The sequence below is a fragment of the Heptranchias perlo genome, chromosome 11, assembly GCF_035084215.1.
Source record: "Heptranchias perlo isolate sHepPer1 chromosome 11, sHepPer1.hap1, whole genome shotgun sequence".
Lineage (NCBI taxonomy): Eukaryota > Metazoa > Chordata > Chondrichthyes > Hexanchiformes > Hexanchidae > Heptranchias > Heptranchias perlo.
In genome coordinates, this window is record NC_090335.1 from 36,010,629 (window position 1) to 36,030,501 (window position 19,873).

Here is a 19,873-nt window from a genome sequence, read left to right on the forward strand (position 1 = left end):
ATGTATAATTGAGTCTTGGGTGTCCTGGGAACATTTCTTCAGTAAGCTGAGTGAGAGCTCATTGCATTGATGCTGTCAGGCCTACTAATGATCAGTGTGCAGTCTCCATGTTAGCTGTGAACTGAAACACCCAATATAATTCTATACTGCCAATCTAAGAAAATAACAAACCTGACCAACAGCTTCAAAGAAGCTGGTACAGCCATTCAAAGGCTGAGACCTCAGAAACAGGCTGTATGACACATGGGGCCAATTTTAACTGCGGCTGTCCGGAGTGATAGCGGCCTGAAAATGGCTTTGGGTCACTTTCCACCCCATTTAGACGATGCTTTGGCTGCTGCTGTCTTGGTAGAGGCCTTCAGATGGGTGGCCAGAGCGCCCGCCTGTTTCAGGCATGAGGTCAGTTTTAATATGTAATAGGGACTATGACGTGCATAGGATCCCGATTGCAATTTTGAGGTACAAAGGGACTGTTGGAGGCTGCACAAAAATGGCCCAAAATCTTTTTCACCTTTCAATTTGTGGGAATGCTCCTCCTTGTCCTACAAAAGATACTCCTGCCCGCTGCCGGTCTGTGCACGGCTCCCATGGGATCGGCTCCCCGCCCCCCCGCAACCAGGCCCTCTCCAACCACTGACTTGCATCAGAACGCCATTTTGGTGCACGCAACTTGCTGAATCAGTGTTGATGAGTCCCCGTCCTCAAACGGCTTGGACCTCAGAGCAGCAAAGATAGGAAGGCAGCGGGTGCTGCCCACCAACCACCCTTTTGCGCCACGCAGTCACCGGGTCCATTAATGTGGGGTTGGGAGCAGCAGGTAAGTTAACCCCTCCCCCTCCATCAATTGAACAGCTATGCAATGATCAACCTTTATCTCCGGGCAGAAGCTGCACACCCCATTTGACAGAAATTCGCCCAAAGCCCCCATCGCGTACTGATTATAAACTCATGTAAAGAATCTTACAACACCAGGTTATAGTCCAACAATTTTATTTGAAAATCACAAGCTTTCGGAGGCTTTCTCCTTCGTCAGGTGAATGTGGGAATCCTTGAATGTTTCGCATTTATATTCAGAGAACAATACCTGGTGATTACAGATAATCTTTCCAACTGCCCGTTGTCAAGGCAATCAAAGTGTTCAGACAGAGAGGTGTTACCTACAGGACCACCGAATACACAAACGGCCAGAACACAAGACAGAGAGAGAGAGGGAGAAACATCCGAAAGGAAGAGAAAGACAGAGAATGACCCGTTGTATTAAAAACAGATAACTTTTTTCGCTGGTGGGGTTAAATGTAGCGTGACATGAACCCAAGATCCCGGTTGAGGCTGTCCTCATGGGTGCGGAACTTGGCTATCAATTTCTGCTCGACGATTTTGCGTTGTCATGTGTCTCGAAGGCCGCCTTGGAGAACGCTTAACCGAAGATCGGTGGCTGAATGTCCTTAACTGCTGAAGTGTTCACCGACTGGGAGGGAACCCTCCTGTCTGGCGATTGTTGCGCGGTGTCCGTTCATCCGTTGTCGCAGTGTCTGCATGGTCTCGCCAATGTACCATGCTCCGGGGCATCCTTTTCTGCAACGTATGAGGTAGACAACGTTGGCCGAGTCACAGAAATATGACCCATGTACCTGGTGGGTGGTGTCCTCTCGTGTGATGGTGGTATTTGTGTCGATGATCTGGCATGTCTTGCAGAGGTTGCCGTGGCAGGGTTGTGTGGTGTCGTGGACGCTGTTCTTCTGAAAGCTGGGTAATTTGCTGCGAATGATGGTCTGTTTGAGGTTGGGTGGCTGTTTGAAGGCGAGTAGTGGAGGTGTGGGGATGGCCTTAGCGAGGTGTTCGTCGAACACTTCTCACCACGATGGACGTCTCGGCACTCTACACCAGTATACCCCACGATGACGGCATCGCTGCGACAGCCTCAGTACTCAACACCAACAACAGCCAATCTCCAGACGCCATCCTACAACTCATCCGCTTCATCCTGGATCACAATGTCTTCACCTTCGATAACCAGTTCTTTACCCAAACACACGGAACAGCCATGGGGACCAAATTCGCACCCCAATACGCCAACATTTTCATGCACAAGTATGAGCACAACTTCTTCACTGCACAGGACCTCCAACCAACACTATACACCAGATACATCGACGACATTTTCTTCCTATGGACCCACGGCGAAGAATCACTGAAGAGACTACACGATAACATCAACAAGTTCCATCCCACCATCAAACTCACCATGGACTACTCCTCAGAATCGGTTTCTTTCTTGGACACACGAATCTCCATCAAAGACGGGCACCTCAGCACCTCACTCTACCGCAAGCCCACGGACAACCTCACGATGCTCCACTTCTCCAGCTTCCACCCTAACCACGTCAAGGAGGCCATCCCCTATGGACAGGCCCTGCGAATACACAGGATCTGCTCAGACGAGGAGGAACGCGATGGACACCTACAGACGCTGAAAGAAGCCCTCGTAAGAACAGGATATGACGCTCGACTCATCGATCGACAGTTCCGACGGGCCACAGTGAAAAATCGCATAGACCTCCTCAGAAGACTAACACGGGACGCAACCAACAGAGTACCCTTCGTCGTCCAGTACTTCCCCGGAGCGGAGAAACTACGCCATGTTTTCCGCAGCCTTCAACATGTCATCGATGACGACGAACACCTCGCTAAGGCCATCCCTACACCTCCACTACTCGCCTTCAAACAGCCACCCAACCTCAAACAGACTATCGTTCGCAGCAAATTACCCAGCTTTCAGGAGAACAGCGTCCACAACACCACACAACCCTACCACGGCAACCTCTGCAAGACATGCCAGATCATCGACACAGATACCACCATCACACGAGAGGACACCACCCACCAGGTACATGGTTCATACTCCTGTGACTCGGCCAACGTTGTCTACCTCATACGTTGCAGGAAAGGATGCCCCGGAGCATGGTACATTGGCGAGACCATGCAGACACTGCGACAACGGATGAACGGACACCGCGCAACAATCGCCAGACAGGAGGGTTCCCTCCCAGTCGGTGAACACTTCAGCAGTTAAGGACATTCAGCCACCGATCTTCGGGTAAGCGTTCTCCAAGGCGGCCTTCGAGACACACGACAACGCAAAATCGTCGAGCAGAAATTGATAGCCAAGTTCCGCACCCATGAGGACGGCCTCAACCGGGATCTTGGTTCATGTCACGCTACATGTAACCCCACCAGCGAAAAAAAGTTATCTGTTTTTAATACAACGGGTCATTCTCTGTCTTTCTCTTTCTTTCGGATGTTTCTCCCTCTCTCTCTCTCTGTCTTGTGTTCTGGCCGTTTGTGTATTCGGTGGTCCTGTAGGTAACACCTCTCTGTCTGAACACTTTGATTGCCTTGACAACGGGCAGTTGGAAAGATTATCTGTAATCACCAGGTATTGTTCTCTGAATATAAATGCGAAACGTTCAGGGATTCCCACATTCACCTGACGAAGGAGAAAGCCTCCGAAAGCTTGTGATTTTCAAATAAAATTGTTGGACTATAACCTGGTGTTGTAAGATTCTTTACATTTGTCAACCCCAGTCCATCACCGGCATCTCCACATCATGATTATAAACTCAGCCACCCTTGGCCCCTACCGAGAACAAAAAGGAGCTGCCACCCCCAGTAAAGACAATTCTGCCCTTCCACCTCATCCCCACTGAGGACAAAGATGTCCTTTCCTCGCCCACTGAAGAAAAACTCAGCTCCGCTGCCTCCCAATGGGCACAAAATCAGTCTTCTTTCTCCTGCTGAGAACAAATTCCCATTCCTGGTTGAACTGAAGCTTGCCCATAACCCTGCTTAGAACAAATTTAGGCCTATTCCTGCCTCTCGTGACCGGTAACACCCCCCACAACACTAAAAGTCAAATTTCCCCCCTCACCCGGTGAGATACAACTCAAACCTCTTCCAGCTCTTCACTCAGGAGCAACTCAGCACCATCCCTACTCTGAGCCGAAAACCTACCCTTTGAATGCCTACACCATGTTAGAAGAAAAATGCTCTTCCCCACTCCCCCAACAGAGATGGAATTGGGCCCTGGCTCATAGCAGCTCCACACCTACTCCCTCCAGCAAAGGGGAAAATTGACACTGCCACCCGACCCTTCCCCATCCATCGTTGCTCCCTTTCCTGCACTCTCTGTGCCCCTCTTCTTCCTCTCCTCTTGTCCCCTCCCTCCTCTCCCCATGAACTGCTCTCCTCCACCTCCCCCTCCTGTCCTTTCCTCCTCCCCATAACTTTCTCCCAATCCCACTGTGAAGAAATGAGCCCTGGCCTAGTGCCTCGCATCTCTGCTCCAACCCTCCTCCTGTGCTGATCCGCTTCTCCTCCCCCATCCCCACCTCTTGCTCTTGTTGTCTCTCCCTCTCCCCCCTCGATTCTGTCCCTCCCATTTTATCTCCCTCCCCTCCCTCTCCCATCTATCTCTTCCATCTTTGCCAGATCCCCCACCCTCCCTCACATTGCTCCAGCTGTCCCATTTTCTTCTAACCAGTTTGACCTGAATACTGGACTTGGTCCTGACTCCCCATGTGCAAGGCCAAGGGAGATCAACTAGTATTCAAAAAATTAATTTGAATATTAAAAAACTCCATCATTGCACTTCAGGTCTTCTCCTTCAACTGGTATTAGTACTTTTTTGTGGTAGAATATAAAAGGGTAGATTTTCCGATTCTTCACCAGCAGCCAACATATCACAGAAAATCTTGTACCAACAAAATATTCTACTTAAACTCATATAGGAACAGCAAATTAAATTTAGCATTTTTATCACTATAGCATTGATATTTGGGCATTTTTTTTTCTTTACCACTACACACATTAAATTGTTCCTGGTATGTTTAGTTTTCAATCAGCCATTTTCTTTCTTCAGAAATGAAGGATCAAAATGTGTCCTAATATACTGACAAATATTTTCTTCACAGCAGTTGAGAAATTTATTTTTTTCTGAAGTGAAAATTGGCTGAATTGTAATGGAGATGACATTACCTGTATTTTCCTCAAAGCTTAAAGTATAAAGCAAATTTCTTTATGCATTAAGTGGTGTGGAAATTCATTCACTACAGGTTGTATACATAAAATTGAGCATTATTAGTTCAAAGCAGTGAACGGCTATTGTCAAAAAATTGGGTTGAGCTAAAAAATAAATTCTGCTTATTTGTGGCTTGTTAAGAACTGCAATGGATTTCTTGTGGTCCAATAATATGAAACTCATTGATAGGACGAAAAGAAACAACAGCAGAATTAGCATTCCTGAGCAGACTTTAATTTGGAAAAGCAGACATGCCTATCACGCACAGAGATGAAATGCCCATGATTTTCCAACGGTATATCTAAAGGCAACAGCCCAAGTTACTGGTCGACTGACTCAGTATGAACTGGTGGAGCATGACAAGGGAGATATGGTAGAGAAAGAGCCCAGAGAATGGCTAGGCCCTGCACTTGTGGAGGGGACTGGCGGCACAGTTCAGATACTCTGTTCATGCAGATACAAAGCCTCTCCCCCAGGTTGAGTACTATTGCCCCCGATGCAGCCACCTGGACCTCACGGAGAAGCACTTCCCTATGAGGCCTCACATGTCCATGGACATGGTATCTGAGCTGTGTCTTCAGCCCTACCCAGAAGTGTAGGATTCAACCAACATTATTAGTGCACTATTAGTTGAAGTTGAAGAGACTACGGCAGTCACTATTTATGCTATTGGCTCCTTCCAGGCATTTAGTGACAACATCACAGGCATCAGTCACTATGCAGTGAACCACTCCATTCAGAAATTAATGATACTGCGTTTGCCAATAGCAAAAGTGTTCTCCCATTCAGAAGAGGACAATAGCAGCAACAGCAGCAGCAGATAAAACTGCAATTTTACACAACTGTAAGGTTCCCCAATGTACAGGAGATCATTGATTGTACAATTTCATGCTCCCAGGTACATGAAGGTCTGTATATGAATCACCAGGGATTTCATTTCATAAATGTGCATGGCTAATATTTTTGATGGGGAAAGAATGTGGGAGGTTCCTGCCGCATTCCCAATTTGTTCCCACCCCCCACACCATATTAACTTACCTTAGACCAGGCACGGGAGGGCTGCCTGCCCCAGAGGAGTGGAGGCCTAATTTAAATAGCAAAGTCGAGGCCCAATGACATCATCAAGAAGTGCACATCATTTTAACTGCGGGCCGACTAAGAGCCACAGAGTTTCAGACCTGTCGGCAGCCAGCATCCTGACCATAGGAGGCTCAGGTAAGTTTATCGTTTATATTTTTTACGGGTTCCTTGTGGGCTATGAGGAACAGGTGTGCTCCTTCTGGCCCCACAAGAACAATTTGGACCTCCACTGCCTGCTCTCCCCTGATCGTGAACTTTGCCAATTCCCCGCTTCTTCACTTACCTTGCCAGGGACCGCTCCTGTGGGTCCCCGGCGGTGGCCAGACCTCCGGCAAACTTCCACTCCCATCCACTGACATTCCTGTTGGCTTTGGACAGGAATCAGTGTCGGAGCATGAATTAAAATCTTCCAGGCTTCAAGCTCGAATAATAATTAAATAATTGGGTATATAGTAATCCAACAATGCAAATAACTAAAAACAGCAACAATGGTCTATTCAACATCAATATAATAGGACTACTAGCAATTTGTCACATTGGAACATTTCCATCAATTATTTTTGAAGCGCAGTGATCGTTCTTATGTGGGCAAACATGTATTATAATAAATACCATTCAACTGTAGTACAATCATCTTATTGCTTTGTAAATATTGCGTACAGCCAATCTTCCCGGATGTTTTTTGCATACTGGCAGGGTTCTCATCATATTTTCTGCTTTTTGTCCCAGATCAACACTGATAATTGCAGAAAAACTGGAAACACAACTCTAAACTGGAGATTTGGAATGAAACTTATTGAGCCGGAAATTGCTCCGAGTGGTGAACCAGCAGTGCTCACCGCTCATTAGATTTAAAGTCACCCACTAAGTTACTGCATTCTTTTTGGCAGCAACTTCCTTGAACTGCGAGTTCAAAAAACTTCAGCGTTCTTTCCTCGGCTGTGTGAGTGGTGAAAGGATCTCCACGGCCCCTCAACCAATAAGCTTGAAGCAAGCCACGCTGTGAGAACCAGGAAGTGCAGTTCATTCACAAACCGCGCAAACGAACGAGGAAGTGCCAGACAAGGTTAGTAAATGCACAATTAAATGAGATAGAGAAAACTAAATAAAGAGAGGATAAGATTAAAAGACTCAGATCAAAAAGACAGAAAGAAAAAGTAAAAAAAAAGGTTTTAATTTTTATTTAAATGTCCAAGAACTATTAAAATCACGAATAATGAGACTCCACATTTTAAAAAGTTAATTTTTAGTGCCAGGGAGGTTATTTGGCAGTCATTAATGCTTACTATGCTATTTAAACTTAGTTCAGGCCTAAAAAACTCAGTGTACCTGTTTTGTGGCGAGATTAATTCGTTTCCAGCTGGGCAGGAGAGCAAGTTGGCGCTGGTCCATTGATTGCAGCCACAAGGTCCCTTTAATGCAAAGCTGGCAGATCACTGGTGAACCAGAAAGAGCAAGTTCCGGATTTCCGCATTTGACTGCGCCTATGCGGTCGCTGGAACTTGCTCTTCAATTTTGCCATTAATAACGGTGAACACTGTTAGGCTCAACAATATTTTAAAAGCAATTTCCAGCCCAATAGTTGAAAAAAAATAACATTTTGTTTGGCACAGAACATTAAAAGGATACATTTTCTTAGGGCAGAATACAGAAGGCATAAACAAGATTTACATCAGAATAGTGGTAATTTATGAAAATCTAACCAAATGTAGAGGTCCAACATAACTCATAATTGGTTCATGCTATATGATGATTAATTTTCTGTAAGTTAACATTCTGTATTCATCACCTATATATATCTTGGAACTCAGATCAATGCCACATTTGTTCTCAGAAGACTGGGTCTAACTGAGATATTGGGAATCCTATGTGTTTAATTTACTATTTGACTTGGGTAGGCTTCCAGTCACAACATGCAGGAATCAGTTCAATAAATATTAACATTTTAAACAGGGGTGTTTTGGAAATAAATTGGCTGGAAAGGGAAATTCAGAGACGGTCAAAGATAAGGAACATTTTCATAGCTTTTCTGCAATGGGATTGATTTGGGCCTCTAATAACTTTTAATTGGTATAGTTTGCCACAGAATGTATAGTGATTGACAGCTCTTGGAATACTTCCTAAGGTTTTTATTTCCCCATGCCAAACAACAATTTACTAACAAATTAAAATGGGAAATTTGAACGACTGACATAGGAAGAGTTTGATAATCACATGCAAACTGTTCACCTGTGCAATAGATACTGCCGCTCTCCTTGATAAATATTTTGATAATAGAACTTTTTTTGAAGAGGCCTCAATTAGTCCCTTTTCTACCGAAAAAATTAGCACACATTCTCACCAAATTGACCAAAGAATCTGTAATCATCGGTAGGTTGGAATCAGAGTGGTACTGATTGTATACTGGTATCAGAGAATGAGTCTGAGAACAAACCAGACACAAGGATCTGCAATGGCTGCAGACAGGTAACAGTCAGGAACTGGAACTGAATGCAGACTTCACTCAAGAATTGAGCCACTGTAAAATACATCACAACCAATTGCTCCAGGAATTCAGGTGCTAAGGCTAGGTGCATATAGCATTCTGGAGCTGAGAATAGCTGTAGGTGGGATGTAAAACATTGCCATGGGGGGGATTCTGGATCTGGAGCTGATTACAGACAGTAAGCAGAATGATCTTCTTTTGGTTAGCTGGAGGACATTTACTGTGGATAGAGTCTAAGCACAATTCAGATGCCCTCATACATTACATTAGAAATAGCAGTTAACATTCTTTCAATGAAAGCAATGCTAGAGCAAGATGTTCACAAGATCACAAGATAATTACATCCTGCTGTCCCCTGCCATTGCTGCATCTAATTGTTTCTTAATTGATTCCAGGGTTTTCGTCTCCACTATTCTGAGCAGGAGTGTTCTGCATGTGAAGAATTTTCTGATATCAGTCTTAGATTTCTCTTTTTCCAGTTTGAACCTGCCCCCCTTGTCCTACTCTCACAATTTACTTTAAAGTAATATTCTGGATTTACCTTTTCCGTATCTTTAACTATGTTGTACATCTCTATCAGATATCACCTCCTTTCCAGGCTGAAGAAACCCAAGCTCAGTGATTCCTGGGGCAGAGAAGAACCTTAGATCCAGAATGGAGATCCCCCCTCCCAAATCCTGGGGATGGGGTCATCATATTCATGGATAGGGGGGTCTGCCAATACCTACAAAGGCACATGAGCAGTGCCTGCCTCAGCTCAGCCCAGCCTGGCCCGACCCTCCCTGTTAAGACAGAGTGGCGGTGCAGCCACTCTACCTTATGCCCCCAAGGCCCCATGGGGACGAAGAAATTAATATCCTTACTTCAGTCTTCGGCTCCATAAAGAGCTGTTCTGCCTCAAGACAAGGGGAGGGTTTAAATTAATTTGGCAGGGGATGGGCACCAGGATGGAACATTAGAGAAGGGAAACAAGGTGCACAGAGGACTGGAAGAGAAAAATAGCACTAGAGTAAAGACTAGTTCAGAAATAGGAGGGACCAGACAGATCAGACAAATGCGATACAGTCGAAAATGAGTTTGGAGTGCACGTGCATAAATGCATGTAGTGTGGTAAATAAGGTTGGTGAGCTGCAGGCACAAGTCGCCAAATGGGACTATGGTATAGTTTCAATAACAGAGACCTGGCTCAAAGAAGGGGAGGATTGGGAACTTAATATTCCTGGCTATAAGGTATTCAAGAAAGATAGGGAAGGAAAGAAAGGAAGGGTGCGGTGGGAGGTGATTGTATTGATCAAAGAACCTATTATAGCACTGGAAAGGGATGATGTAGTTGAGGGGTCAAAGACAGAATCTATTTGGTTAGAATTAAGGAACAATAGAGGAGCTATTAGGCTATTGGGTGTATACTATAGACCACCAAATATTGGGAAGGAGATAGGGGAGAACATTTGCAGGCAAATTACAAAAATATGCAAGAGTAGTGATAATGGGGGACTTCAATTATCCCAATATAAACTGGGATAGTAACAGTATAAAGGGCAAAGAGGGAGAGGAATTGCTTAATTGTGTACAAGAGAATTTTCTTGATCAATGAGTTTCCAGCCCAACAAGGAATGAAGCAGTGCTGGATCTAGTTCTGGGGAATTAAGTGGGACAAGCGGATCATGTTTCAGTGGGGGAGCATTTGGGGAACAGTGATTATAATATCATCAGGTTTAGAATAGTTATGGAAAAGGACAAGGAACAATCAAGCGTAAAAATACTTAGCTGGAGGAGGGCTAATTTCAGTGAGTTAAAAAGGGATCTTGCCCAGGTGGATTGGAATCAAAAATTGGTAGGCAAAACAGTAATTATCAATGGGAGGCCTTCAAGAGGGAGATGGTTTGGGTACAGAGTAGACACATTCCCATGAGGGGGAAAGGCAGAGCATCCAAAGCTAGAGATATGGAGATTCAAATGAAACAGAAAAAGGAGGCTTATGACATATGTAAGGTTCATAATACAGTAGAGAAGACAGAAAGTAGAGAGGAGATCTAAAAAAGGGAGTAAGAGGAGCATAGAGTATGAGAATGGATTAGTGGCTAACATAAAAGGGAATCCAAAAGTCTTTTATAAACATATGAATGGTAAAAGGATAGTCAAAGGAAGGGTGGGGCCAATTAAGGTCAAAAAGGAGCTCTTCCTGTGGAGGCAGAGGACATGGCTGAGGTACTAAATGAGTACGTCACTAGAGAAAAGGATGCTGCCAATGTAGCAGCCAAGGTGGAGATAGTAGCGATATTCATTAGAATAAAAATAGATAAAGAGGAGGTCCTTAAAAGGTTGGCATTACTCAAAGTAGAAAAGTCACCCGGTCCAGATGGGATGCATCCTAGGTTACTGAAGGAAGTAACGGTAGAAATTGCTGAGGCTCTGGCCACAATCTGCCAATCCTCCTTAGATATGGGGGTGTTGCTAGAGGACTAGAGGATTTCAAATGTTACACCCTTTTTCAAAAAAAGGGAGAGGGATAAACCCGGCAATTAGAGGCCAGTCAGCCTAACGTTGGTGGTGGGGAAATTTTTAGACACAATAATCTGGGACAAAATTAACTGGCACTTGGAAAAGTATGGGATAATAAATGAAAATCAGCATGGATTTGTTAAAGGAAATTCATGTTTGACTGATTTGATTGAGTTTTTTAATGAAGTAACGGAAAGCGTTGATGAGGGTAGTGCGGTTGATGTTATATATATGGACTTTCAAAAGGCATTTGATAAAGTACCACATAGACTTGTTAACAAAATTAAAGCCCATGGGATTAACAGGACGGTGGCAGGGTGGATACAAAATTGACAAGGGGACAGAAAGCAGAGAGTAGTAATGAACGGTTGTTTTTCAGACAGGAGGGAAGTACACAGTGGTGTTCCCTAGGGGTCAGTATTAGGACCACATCTCTTTTTGATATATATTAATGACCTGGACCTGGGTATAGAGGGTATAATTTCAAAGTGTGCAGATGACACAAAACTCGGAAATGTAGTAAACAATGTGGAGGATAGTAACAGACTTCAGGAGGACATAGACAGACTGGTGAAATGGCCGACACATGACAGATGAAATTTAACGCAGAGAAGTGTGAAGTGATACATTTTGGTAGGAAGAATGAGGAGAGGCAATATAAACTAAATGGTAGAATTTTAAAGGGGTTGCAGGAACAGAGAGGCTGGGGGTGCACATACACAAATCTTTGAAGGTGGCAAGACAAGTTGAGAAGGCTGTTAAAAAAGTATTTGGGATGCTGGGGTTTATTAATAGAGGCACAGAGTACAAAAGCAAGGAAGTTATAGTAAACCTTTATAAAACATTGGTTAGGCCTCAGCTGGAGTATTGTGTTCAATTCTGGGCACCAGGTTATAGGAAGGATGTCAAGGCCTTAGAGAGGGTGCAGAAAAGATTTACTAGAATGGTACAAGGGATGAGGGAGTTCAGTTATGTGGAGAGACTGGAAAATCTGGGGTTGTAAGGAAAAACTGTTTCCAGTGGCAGAAGGGTCGGTAAACAGAGGGCACAGATTTAAGGTGATTGGCGAAAGAACCAGAGGCGACATAAGGAGACATTTTTTACACAGCGGGTTGTTATGATCTGGAATGCACTTCTTGAAAGGGTGGTGGATGCAGATACAATAGTAACTTTAAAAAGAGATTTGGATAAATACTTGAAGGGAAACAAATTACAGGGCTACGGGGAAAGAGCAGGGGAGTGGGACTAATTGAATAGCTCTACCAAAGAGCCGGCACAGGCACGATGGACTGAATGGCCTCCTTCTGTGCTGTTTCATACTATGATATGATGATATAATAAACAATCTCTTTCAGGATCACATTCCTTAGTCTACTAGTAATTTTGGGCTGTGAGAAGGTCTCAAAGGGACTCATACCAGTTCTTAGATGGCGTGAGTTCTGCCGAGCCCTCTCAAAGGCGCAAAGAGTGACATTTCACAGAGAAGTCCAGTATCTCCACCTGACACACCCCCTTACACTAGAGGGATAGGTGAAAGATCCATCACAGCCTTCCCACAGAAATTTAGAAGGTTAGGGCAAACATAGCGAGATGGGTTCCACCCCAAATCTATTCCCAGCCCAATGGAAGCCAGGTTTTCCACCCTCTCCACCCCCAGGAATTTCAGGGCCTATGTTTCTCCAGTCTTTCCTCATTTCTCAGGCTCCTGACAGTAAGGATCAGTCTTGTGGCTCTTCTCTGCACTGTCTCCAGGGCTTGAATATCTCCCTGTGTCTCTCTGACCATAACTGGACACATTACTCAAGATGCTGTACAACTTGATCATGACCTCTTCTGACTTATATTCAACTATGTTGGCTGTGTAGTTCAATTCTATTGGCTTTGTTGATTGCTGCTCTGCATTGGTTGAACATGTCCAACACTGAGTCTATTATGTCTCCAAGGTCTCTTTCAACTTCAGCCTTAATGATTTCAAAACTACATATGGTATGCACCATTCATGGTATACACATGTTTATTTTCTCTTTCTCTGTATTGTACCTAGTGTTAGTACCTAATGTCCACATTCATTTCATGTAGCATTGATCTGCCCACATACTTGTTTTGTCCAACTCACTTAGTAGTTTTTGAGCTGCTTCCTCTGATTCCACTGCCTCTCCCAGTTTGGTCTCATTCGACAATTTTGACCACTTTGCATTAAGTTTCTGAGTCCATGTCATTTATATCAATGAGAAACAATAGTGGCCTCAGCACTGAACCTTGAAGTACCCGACTCAGTAATCCCCTCCACTCTGACATAACTCTAATGAGTACTAACTTACTACCCCTCACAGTTGCTTATCCATTCGCAGGGTTTACCCTGAGTCCTTGGCATTGGCTTTGATTGGTTTATCTAAATTACTGTTGGTTTGTCAGTGTTTTAATATGCATCTAGAAGGTGAAACTTCTACTGGGAAGTGGAACTTTTACGATGAAAATACAATTGATCTTAATAGAAAATATTTAACTGCCTTATATTTTTGTGAATAATTTATTATTTGCACAGGCCATTTATTCTTCACAAAATAGTAGTTGCTATGGAACAGGGAACCAGTGCTGTAAGTCACAGATAACCAGCTTAGAAATGGCAGACTCATCACCAAAGCTATGACATTTTCATTTCAGTTTCAAGCGCGACTATATTGTGTTCATGATATACTCATTGTATCCTTTGAGCCTATAATGTTTTTATGATTAGTAAAATATAACTCTGATAAAAACTGAACTGCCACCTGCAAAATTTGATTTTTTTTTTGCATATGAAAACAAAACAAAATTTGACTTTATTCCATTATAGATCAGTTAGGCAATTTTATATAGTGCATAGAATAAAGTTAGCTTATTGCTGGGAGATACAATACCAGAAAGACAATCTTCTGTTAATATTGCACATCTCCATAGCAGTTAGTAATGTCTGCACAAATAATTGATTGATGGACACAAAAGCCCTCAGTCCTGTTTAAAAAGATTGCTTGTCTAATATTGAGTATTATTTCTTTGCTGTAAATAATAGCTCTCTTGGCAGACATTACCGCAGTAACAATATCTCATTGCAAAAATAACATTAGATCATTGAGCACCATTTCTGGAACATATGGTTTAAGGGTAATCTAAGTTTTAATATTTTATGGGCCAACTTTATTATTGTATTTAGTAACCAAAAAATGTAAAGTAGAACAATGTCGTGTCACTCCAACACATTTGCATGAATGTTAAATGAGACAAAGACACACACACACTTATGCACACAGAAATATGGGGGTGAAATTTGTCAATGGAAACGAACATCGGGAGGGGAGTATAGTAGGCCACCGATTCGCTATCACCTGTTTGCACTACCGCTGAAGATCAATTTCACCCCCATGTCTTCAACAAATTTAATAACTATCCTTGCTATTTTCATCTGTGCATTATGTTTTGTTTCCTTTTTTCATATGGATTTCCCAAGAATTTACATTTATATATATTTTGTGAACCTACTGTACGTATTGATTGTACGGTAGTCACGAGAGGAGCGCATTAATGATCCAGGTTTCTCGGCATAACTGTCTGCACCGGGAGAAATGCGATTCTAGAGGTTGAGGCAACTTGTTTGTTCTTAGTCTCTGGGGATCAGTTAGAACTGGGAACAAGGGGATGAGGCATTAAGGCTGGGGTCATGGTGTTTTATTGTCAGCGGGTAGCTCTCTATGCTGGAGATGGGACACTTAATTTAAACAGGTTAATGCCTCTCTTAAAATAGTGGAGCATGGAATTCTGTATATATGAGTTAAGCAAAGCTGAAAATCGGAATCAATTGGCTTGGGAGAGGGTGTGCATGCTTACGTTTGAATTTTTATGTCCAGCCTTCAGAAAATTGGGTGTAGGGATGAAATTCCTCTTTTAATAAAAATCAGAAAATGTCTGTTTTCCTCCATAATAACCTGCTAACAAAATTGTGGAATTATCCAAGAATGGAATTTCACTGGTTGTCCATGGTTGTCAAAGAAGAAACAGGCATTCTCTTTTTAAAAAGAATGTCACCCTTGTTTGGAAGTCACCAGATGACATTTGCAGGAACATTAGGAACAGGAGTAGGCCATTCAACTTGGTCATTCAATTAGATCATAGCTGATCTGCACCTCAACTAAATTTTGGCACCTTTGCTCCATATCCCTTAACATCCTTACTCAACAAAAATCTATCTATCTATCTATCTATCTATCTATCTATCTATCTATCTATCTCAGTCTTGAAAGCTCAAATTGTCCTAGCATCCACAGCCTTTTGGGGGAAGAGAGTTCCAGATTTCTACTACCCTTTGTGTGAAAAAGTGCTTCCTGATTTTGCTCCTGAATGGCCTAGCTCTAATTTTAAGATTATTTCTCCTTGATCTTGATTCCCCCACCAGAGAAAATATTTCTCCATATCTACCCTATCAAATCCTTTTAACATTTTAAACACCTTGATTAGATCATTCCTCAATCTTCTTCACTAAAGACAATGCAAGTCAAGTTTATGCAACCTGACCTCATAATTTAACCCTCTAAGCCTTGGTATCATTCTGATGAATCTGCACTACACCCCCTCCAAGGCCAATATATCCTTCCTGAGGTGCAGTGCCCAAAACTGAACACAGTACTCCAGATGGGGTCTATCCAAGGCTCCATACAACTGAAGCATAACTTCCTTCACTTTGTATTCCAGCCCCCTTGAGATAAAGGCCAGCACTCCATTAACCTTATTGATTGTTTTTTATACCTGTCCACTAGCTTTTAAAAAAACGTCAGTGGAAACAAAAATCGGGAGAGACGGCTAATGGGCTGCCGATTCACTATCACCCGTTTTACATTATTGGGCAAAGTCGAAATTACACCCATAGTACCGATGTAAGTGAACATATGTGCTTATAAGCTAGAAATTATTGTGAGTGAATATAGCAAACAAACATTTAACACATTGGTACAATATTCCTCTGTCTGCTATTTTAACAGAGGTATCAGCCTGCTTATTTTAGGGCCTCCATTAAAATAATGAACAGAGGAAAGTCATACAAACGTATTAAGCTTTCATCTGCTTTTATCACCAACAGTAATGTCTAGCCGTATATTGTGTTTTTAGTGCTTTGTAAGTCTTTGTGTCTTAAACTACTGAAAGAAAATGTGAACCCACTGAAACAACCACGGATCAAGATTCCCCTGTAAGAGAAGTAATTAGCAACATTAAAAAGTCCAGAATCATTCACAATCATCTTAATAAACATATCTGGACCATTTTTTTTGCAGGTGTTCAATTTGTTCTGAGTCACAGGGATAAAGCTATAAAATAGAAGATTCATAAGAGCTGCTATTCAATCTATCATTTCCATGATAGCAGGTTGAAATGCACAAAGAGTATTGATTTTTGACAAATATTACCCATTTGAGAACTGATTTAAACACATCCTTATTGTGTGTTATTTCTTTCCTATTTGATCCATTAATTTTCCTCCATCCATTTGAGGTGGTTCTGTTAGTTGTCATTATGGCCAGTTTGCTAGCATTTTGTTTTAATACCTTACTTTTTCTCCATATAGTACATTAAATGGTGCAAACTTTTCCCAGTAAATAAATGCTTCAAGTCACCACAAAACCCTGGGGGTAATTTTGACTTTGTGCAATATTGTAAAATGGGTGACAGTGAATCGGCAGCCCGTTTTACACCTATCCCGATTTCTATTTCCATTGAAGTCACGGAGCTGCCGATTCACTATCACCCATTTTACACGATCGCACACAGTCAAAATTACCCGTCCCTATCTCGCAACATGCCACCAATGAGATAAGAATGGTCTGTGCTGCCCTGAATGACAGTGTGAGCCAGGTGAGCTGAGTGGTCTTTTCTTGTTCCTGCATTCGTATGTTGTTAATCAGTGAAATACCTCATTAGACCACAAACGTCAGCTTTCAAGATAAGGAAGCATTTGTTATTTTCAACCAGCTTTATAGGGCAACATTTTCAGGTTGAACCAGATCCAGTCAGATTGACCTCTCTCTTTTGCCTGTAACCGTGACAATTCTTAATTGTCTGAATTTATCTTTGAGGGGATATACTTTCTTTTTATATGGCAGTCATTTTCCAGATGGCTCTCTCAAGATATTATGCACTTTTAGGGTTCTCTTTTCTTATTATTTTTCAAGGTATTGTGTGGATTAATTTTCAGAATTATTATTTAGCATTGGAAGCTGTGGAGATGTCATGTTTTGCATTTTCCGGGGGTGTATGCACTGTCTTACATATGACTCAGTCACCTATTCTACCCGTGGGAGGAAGACGTGTTGAGGTGATATCTATGAAAGACGAAGTGATAAATGAAACAGCAAAATGCAGACAACCGAAAACAAAATACCTGAACCATTTGGAAAATTCTCAAGTATATGTTGATTTACTGTTTAATTGCTACAGCTTTCTGTCTCTACAGCACTCTTATCTGTACCACTATCTTGGGTATATTGTGCTAATTATTCAGTTCCTGATTTTCTCCTGTATATTTGCAGACTTCTTGACTTTTTAATTGGTCTCGCATCGCTCAAAGCAAGTCATCGCAGTGCTTATTCTCTGCTGCTGTGGAACAGATACATTGACCCTATTAAACTTGATTTACTGACATTAATATGGTTTCATAACTTCAAATGTGCTTCAAAAACACAGACAATTATCATACAAGTAGCACTGCACAGTGACTTCAGATGGATCATTCTCACACTGACTGAATTTTTATGGAGAATACGCAGTCAAGAAAACAGTCAACTCAGATATAACAAGGAAAACAGCAAATACCAGAAATCTGGGCCAGACTTCCATCTACCCCACCTGATTGCAACTGATCCCAGATGGGGGCAGAAAACCACATGCTGCTACAGGATTTACAGTTCTACAGCATCTTCAAGGGCCAAGCAGTGCAAACAAAAAAGACGAGGGCAGAATGACAGGACGGCTCTTTTGGAGAGCTAGTTTCTTGGACAGCACGCTAGAGGTCCACCTACAGGGGATGAGGCAGAGAAAGGACAACCTGTCTGATGTAAAAAGCAGGAGGGCATCTAGAGCAGCAGCTGCAGCACAGTGGATGGGATGGCATTGGCAGTAAGTATACCTCCATGACCCTCCTGAACATCTGTGCAATGCAGAAAGAGTTTAATACCCTCACAAGACTTTACAAGGTAAAACGCAATCAGTTACACTTCCAAGAATGCACTGCACAACAATGTGTATCACTTACCCTTACTATGTCCCATGGCTTCATGCACGTGGAGCATCCACCTAAGAGAGGCAGGATATTCACTTTAATATTAATTTTGGAATGGAGGTATCACGCACACCATTTCCCAATGTTCTGGTATATAGGGTATTCATTTATAATTATTCCCATGTGAACTGAGCATCCAGGATTGCTAGGCAGTGATACTTATACAGATGTTCATTTTAAAGATGCAATGATGTTAATACCTGTGTATTTCAGACATTTCTTGACATTTGCAGCCATTAAACATGAAATGGTGATGAGCTACTCAATCACTTGCTTGCAGATTCATTCCTGCATCTTGGGTTTTCATTCCCTTTATTTTTCCCTATAATTTCTTAATCCCCTTTCCCATCAGCCTAGGCAAAGTCCAATAATCAGTTGAGATGCTTTCTGAGTCTTCCCAAAGGCTTTCAGGATTTTTGTCCCCCTATTTTGAAATTCCAGTTTAATTGTCCCCATCCCTTTAAATTTCACTTAGACACAATTTTCTACTCCCACCACTGGTGTGCCCTATACATTCATCCAAATCTGCACCTGGAGTTAAGCATGATTTTGATAATGAATTGACTTCATAAAATTGGATGCAAATAGCAAACTTACAGTGAAAAAGCCATTTATGACATTGCAGCCATATCAAAAAATCTACTCTACTGTGTGGGAGCTATACATAAGAGAGGAAACAGAATCAAGAGGGTAGACCGTGACTTTGTGCGATAATGTAAAATGGGTGATAGTGAGTCAGCAGCCCGCTTTAATTTAAACCTAACCTATTAGTTGAAACAAACTGCATACACGAACACAATCTTTTCCCTTCATCATGGAATGCATTTGAGACAGTTTACTAGAACAATACATCGTGGAACCAACCAGGGGACAGGCTATTTTAGTAATGAGGCAGGATTAATTAGTAATCTCATAGTAAAGGATCCTCTGGGAAAGAGTGATCATAATATGATAGAATTTCATATTGAGTTTGGGAGTGACATACTTAAGTCCTAAACTAGAGTCTTAAACTTAAATAAAGCCAATTACATAGGTATGAGGGGCGAGTTGGCTAAGGTAGAATGGGAAATTAGATTAAAAGGTATGACGGTAGATAAGCAGTGGCTGACATTTAAAGAAATATTTCAGAATTCTCAACGAATGTACACTCCATTGAGAAATAAAAACTCCATGAGAAAAGTGATCCATCCATGGCTAACTAAAGAAGTTAAGAATAGTATTAGGTTAAACGAAGATGCTTATAATGTTACGAAGAATAGTAGTAAGCCTGAGGAGTGGGAGAGTTTTAGAAACCAGCAAAAGATGACCAAAAAATTGATAAAAAGAGAGAAAATAGAATATGAAAGTAAACTAGCAAGAAATATAAAAACAGATTGTAAGAGCTTCTACAAGTATGTAAAAAGGAAGAGAGTAGCAAAAGTAAATG

The 19,873-nt window shown here is 42.2% G+C and overlaps 2 long non-coding RNA genes across 2 annotated transcripts in view; one reads left to right on the forward strand and one right to left on the reverse strand.

The window, feature by feature from the left end:
• Positions 1 to 6,252, reverse strand: part of LOC137326932 (uncharacterized) — a 22,580-nt gene extending 16,328 nt beyond the window's left edge. Inside the window, exon 1 of the long non-coding RNA XR_010964300.1 lies at positions 6,116 to 6,252. This is a non-coding gene — a long non-coding RNA (uncharacterized lncRNA). The remainder of the gene's footprint in view (positions 1 to 6,115) is intronic.
• On the forward strand, positions 6,196 to 18,701 carry LOC137326933 (uncharacterized). Its single transcript, XR_010964301.1, has 3 exons — positions 6,196 to 6,292; positions 6,887 to 7,223; positions 17,699 to 18,701. It is a non-coding gene; the product is annotated as an uncharacterized lncRNA (long non-coding RNA).
• The last annotated feature ends 1,172 nt before the right edge of the window (positions 18,702 to 19,873 follow it).